The sequence below is a fragment of the Triticum urartu genome, chromosome 5, assembly GCF_003073215.2.
Source record: "Triticum urartu cultivar G1812 chromosome 5, Tu2.1, whole genome shotgun sequence".
Classification (NCBI taxonomy): domain Eukaryota; kingdom Viridiplantae; phylum Streptophyta; class Magnoliopsida; order Poales; family Poaceae; genus Triticum; species Triticum urartu.
Genome location: NC_053026.1, coordinates 614,596,741 through 614,602,515, shown reverse-complemented (window position 1 = coordinate 614,602,515; position 5,775 = coordinate 614,596,741). Strand labels below are relative to the sequence as shown.

The window sequence follows — 5,775 nt, the reverse complement described above, 5'->3', positions numbered from 1 at the left end:
CGATAAAACATATTAAGCATCAGCTATAAAACAAACTCTATTTTCCTAATAAGATAACATAGTTATGAAATGGGCAAACTCTATTTTGCCATCCAGTTTATGAGCTAAAGTGGAAAGCTATGGTCACAAATGCATAAATAAGCAAAATAGAAAATTAGTTAAACAGATTAGAGAAATCCATCCAGATCACATACACTGGCTGCGTGTATGAGTCAAATGTATACAGAAACGAGACCAAGAGGCCAACTTGTTGCTATTTATGAATAAGACGGAGCACGATTCTAAAATATTATTCGATGGTAGCTTTGATTGCAAAACGAACAAAACGGTTATATCTTACTGTTGTTTGAGGTTTCATAATCCGAGAAGAAAAACATTGTCTTTAACCAACATACAACAATGTAACCATCTATCAAGGAATGAAAAATATGGGGGATTCCTCTTGTAATGCTGGTTCTCGCCCAAGATGAGCGAACACCTTGACTGTATGAACCCTGGACACACACGGCAGCTGCCCTGGTTGCACTCGTCCAACTTGACAGCATGCCTCGAGTACTCCCTCAGGGTGCCCCTACTGGTCTGGTTCCGGACACGGCTCAGGATGAAGATATGCCCAGTCGGTAGCACGACTCTCAACCTCATCAGAGCCGGGTCTTGAACACGAAGGGCCAGTTGACCCAACCCTGTCAGGTCTTGAACGCCTACAGCAGCAAAGGTGAATAATCCTCTCCGTTACTAAAAAAATATGTGTTGAGGATTTGGGCAATAGTGTCATTCCTGCAGTAGAAAAGAAATCTCCAGCATATCTGCCACTAATTTTTCCTAAAGATGCCACTACCTATTGTGAAGTTTAATATCAATGGACCAATACTCATTTCAAACTATGAAAATAGAATGCTGACAGAGACCAATGATATTCAACTATCTAACAATCTCATGAGTTAAAAAGAGGAAGGCAAGACTATGGAAACATCTGGGTGATTTGAGTACAGTTCAAATAAAACCTACATAGGTATACATAGGTTGCCATATGGTGCTGTAAACCAAGACAGAGGCTATTCAAGGCAGAACATCAAACAGTGACAAAGGAACATCAAAGCATTATATAGAACACTTGGCAATACACAAAGCAGAGAGCCTAATGCTTGAACTCTGATGGAGTTATCAATTTAAGCTTTAAACACTATTGTGAAGGAGCTTTACCTAGGCTGTAGCACCAGAGTACATGAATCCAAAAAAACTAACCATTAGAATTAAGTCCCATGAGCATAGTATTTAGAAACCTATAACTCTGGGTGAACATAAGATCATTCAGGGCACAGTGTAGGAGAATCAAACACTATATGTAGTCCATCAAAATTCAATCTTGTTCGAAACATGGAATATCATCTGTAGCTAACAAGATCAACCATCAATGAGTATACAAACATTCAAGAAATCAAAATCAGATTGTCAAAGAACCTATGCAATCAAGAGGAAATAACTGGGAGGAAGATGGCACAAAAGTACAGCTGCAGAAATTCTACAAATAGATGGCTAGGCAAGAACTTGATAAACTATTCCTGCCTGCGATTGAAGCAGCAAGCAAGAGGCGGTGGAAGAGGACGAAGTAAGCTTACCTGGCTGCCGGCAGATTCAGTGCTCGGCGAGGGCGGACATGGGAAAGGTGAGGCTGGGGGCGGAGGGGCCAGGGCGCCGGAGGTCAGCGTATCTGTGCCGGAGGTCAGCGGTAGATACAGCACCAACCCATGAGCAAATCCAGCGCCGCCGCCGTCGCCAGGAAGCTTGCCTCTGACCTCGCAGGGAAGAAGATACTGGGAGTAAGTGGGGTTTATGATTCTATATGTGCCTGTGTGTGTATTAATTTCTAGCGAGACAAACAATGATCATAGTAACTAAAGGATATGTGTTGTGTAGCTATTTCTAAATAGAATAGCACCTGAACTTGCTTTGCTTGTACTGTTTGTCAAACAGCAAGAAAACAGGGGATCAACAGGTGTGTGTATTTATTAGGCAGTATGCATAGTGTCAGCAGAAAACAAATTTCGTTCTCCGCAGGCAGCAAAAAATAATTCTTAAAATAAAGAAGGGGGAAATAGAGCGGACACATTACATGTATACTATACCATTATTCAACATTTCATGTCTATGATCGAACAATGAGCACTAATTCGGTAATTAGAAGGTCATGTCACGCACAACAGATACAAGCAATGACAGATCCTTAAACTGTCAGAACTCTTGAGCAAAATTAAACATGACAAAGCATTTAAGGTGCCAGGTTTGAGAGGTGCAATAGCGTCACCTCAGAAGAATGTGGGCCTTGACGTCCAGGATGGTGCAGTACATGAAGCGCTCTAGGTTGGACGTCTGCCACCCGCCCTCAACCCTCTGCGAGTTTAGTTTGGAGCAGGGCTAGAACGGCCCATGTTATTTTTTGTCCTCATCCAACAAATACCGGTAGGAACTCGTCGCGGTCGGTGGATGAATCATTTTATCCTATTTCAAAATACTAATCAAAAGCTGGTTCTTCTTACAATGACATGCCACATTTAAGTTATGTGTAAGTTAATCCTACCGCAATAAAACTAACCCAGTAGTATATATTCAAAAATTTCAGGTTTCAACACATGGACCATGGCAATCTGTGGTAAAACAGGAAAAAATGCTCATAACTATGTATTTGCAGTCATCTGTATGGCTGCATTGAGTAATGACTAATTTTGATATCCTGCAATATGGATCAGTCATCTGTATGGCTGCATTGAGTAATGACTAATTTTGATATCCTGCAATATGGATCCTTATAAACAGGATATATACTTCTTTCTGGAACAAAAATTAATCAAACACTGTCGTATATTTAGGAACCATACAAATCTAAAAAGTATGCGGCATAGTATATATATGCATCAAATGAAGTCTCTTTCCCTACAGGAGGAGGCCTAAACAATAACTCAATTTTGAGGCATCACTGCAGAGCGCCGGCGGCCGGAGATGGCGCCGTCTCTGCTGGCTAAATAAGCGTCCAACACAAAAATGAGCTGATCACAAACACAGATAGTTTCAATACCCAAATATGTATCGCCATAACTCTAGTTCTCCAAACCTGAGGAACCAACAAAACCTATCTTTCATTTCAGGAATACTTGAAGGTGAATATGAAACTCCAAGGCTTACATTTGAAGTAAATTTCACGACTATATTCTTTCCTGCTAAGATGTCATCTATAATCGTAAAGGAAAACTGCATGAAAAGGTAAAAACAATGATAAGTTTATACGAGTTAGATAATGTGCCTCGGTTGATCTGCATTTCCTTAAATCAATTGCCATGGAAGTAGCTGATGCACTCAACCTGTTTCACCTAAAGAAAAGTGAGAACACATTAATAATTTGAAGGTGTTAAGCTATAACTGTGTAATAAAGTGTAGACTTAAACCAATGTTTTTCTTGGAAAGGGTAACAGGGATATGCCCCAAAGCTAATTATCCACAATACATTTATTCTGTAAAAACTAACAAATAAAGACCAGTGTATCAGCAAACAATATATCTGGTTAGGACCGTAATATAGAATGGTGCAGTTTACTGTCCGGCCCTGATTCAGAAATCAAAGCATATGTGTGCGTGAAAAACAATGGCGTGTTGATCTTGCAAGATGTGTGGGAATCCCACAAGAATCAAATGCCTAAAGGATCTCCTCCCCACTGGATCCAGCGTCAGCAAGCCCCTAAGATGATGAACACGGTGAAAACAAAATCGAGCACCATAGAAAAATTGGGAATAAAGCAACAGGGAAAAAGGCTAGACCGGAGCACTGGACCTAGGCGATGACTACGAACCTGACGGTTGTGGTGGATGACGAGGACCTCCTCTTCCTACTTGATGTGGTGATGTAGGACAAGGGCCACCCCTGCTCCTCCACAAGCACCAGAAGACCAGGCCACCCTTGCTCTCCCGCGGCGGCGACCTGCGCCGATCCAGAACCACGACACACCTCTCCCATGGCGGCGACCTGCGCCGATTCGGAACCACGCCCCACGGCGGCTGCAACGGGCCGTACGCTCCTCTCGTCGACGCGGCCATGCCGCTCATCGCCGTGGAGTGCCCTCTCCTCGCTCACCTCCATTGGGGTGGCGGCGGCAAGGGGGGCTCGGGGGCACGCGGGGGCGAGCGACGGCTAGGGTTTCTCCATTGCAGCGGACACAGTTTTATACACCTGTACTTGACTGCACGTGAAATTACGAAAATGCCCTTGGCGGGGCACAAAATTACAGGCGATGGCAGCAACACTTACAGAACGACGTGGATGCAACGGTTCTGCCTAGGAGTTCTTGAAGGTTTATATGTTCAATGCTGCAAGCGTCCCTGCTCATTTTTGCTAGGATGCGCCGGCAGAACATCTCCATCATCTCAAGGACCCTCCTCTGGCTAGCATACCTGTTGGCAGACTACATAGCGGTATATATCCTCGGCCACATGTCCTTGTGTGGCAAGTCCCACGGGCACCAACAGCTCATGGCATTTTGGGCGCTGTTCTTGCTGGTGCATCTCGGTGGCCAGGACAACATCACCGCCTACTCCATACAAGACAGCCAGCTCTGGCTGCGCCACCTGCTCTCTTTTGTTCCGCAGACGGTGGGAGTGGCTTATGTCCTCTACAAGTATGTCGCTGGCAGTTGGACCTTGGTCACAGCCGCGGTGCTGATATTTGTCAGCGGTGTTCTCAAGTATGGGGAGAGAGTATGGGCGCTCAACTCCTCCAGCCTGCACAACCTGAGTAAGTTCATCGACAGCAGGAAGTTGAGTGAGGCTAAACGAGAACCGCGTGCATAGTGGGGCGCAGGCGCAGGGGAGAAGTTGGATTCTGAAGAGGTTCTGCTGGGAGCTCATGACACCTGCTCCCCATTTGCATGGCTCAGTTGGTGGACTATAAGTTCTGGCCATCCACATCCCAGAGTAAAGCCATAGAGGTATTCTATAACAAGCACCTAATGTTCGAGTTGGTTGAGATGCAGCTCTCCTCCTTGACGTATGATTTCTTATATACCAAGGCATCGGTGGTCTTTCACATGGTATGGATGCTTCATCCGTGCCATTTCATCAGTTGCCACCATCACTGCTTTCTTCCTATTTCAATCAAGCATAGGCAAAAATGACTTCAGCAGAGTTGATGCCATTGTCACATACATCTTAATAGCTGGGGCTGTCCTCCTAGAGATGACTTCATTGTTGAAGGCAATGGGATCAACATGGACATGCGCATTGTTGCGTGCTAGAGCCTAGACGATGGCATCGGCTTCACAGCATAGTCGTATGTGTCCGGCGGCGTGTGAAGGCTGCAGAAAGAAATAGAAGATGGTCAGGTTCCATTGGATCGGACAGCCCGAGTTGTCGAACTCGTCCCATGGCAGTGGAGGCAGTGATTGGGATGCAAAGATTTGTGGAAGAAGCTACACCACTCCTTACCTGTCATTTCAAATGGTACTAAGGAGGTGGTGTTGGAAGAGGTATGGAGAATGGTGGGGGCATGCAAAGGCAACGAGGATATCATGAGGAGTTACAGTGGTCAGTGCGCGCTAGATCCATGGAGTCGTTTCTTCGAGGATCCCACCTCGCGCGCTGGCATTGATTTTGATGACAAAATCCTTTCCTGGTCTTGACACGGTCGTCTCGCTCTCGTGTGGGAGAGCAAGATTGTGTTGTAGAGGCAATCACGGCAGTGTCTAACTATATGATATTTCTCCTTGTTGAACGCCCCTACATGTTGCCTAG

The 5,775-nt window shown here is 45.0% G+C and overlaps 1 long non-coding RNA gene across 1 annotated transcript; it reads right to left on the bottom strand.

Moving 5' to 3' along the window:
• Window positions 1-282: 282 nt before the first annotated feature.
• On the bottom strand, window positions 283-4,207 carry LOC125511267. The gene is made up of 3 exons (XR_007284940.1): window positions 3,843-4,207; window positions 1,620-3,730; window positions 283-701 (listed from the first exon to the last, which is right to left on the bottom strand). It is a non-coding gene; the product is annotated as an uncharacterized LOC125511267 (long non-coding RNA).
• Window positions 4,208-5,775: the final 1,568 nt, after the last annotated feature.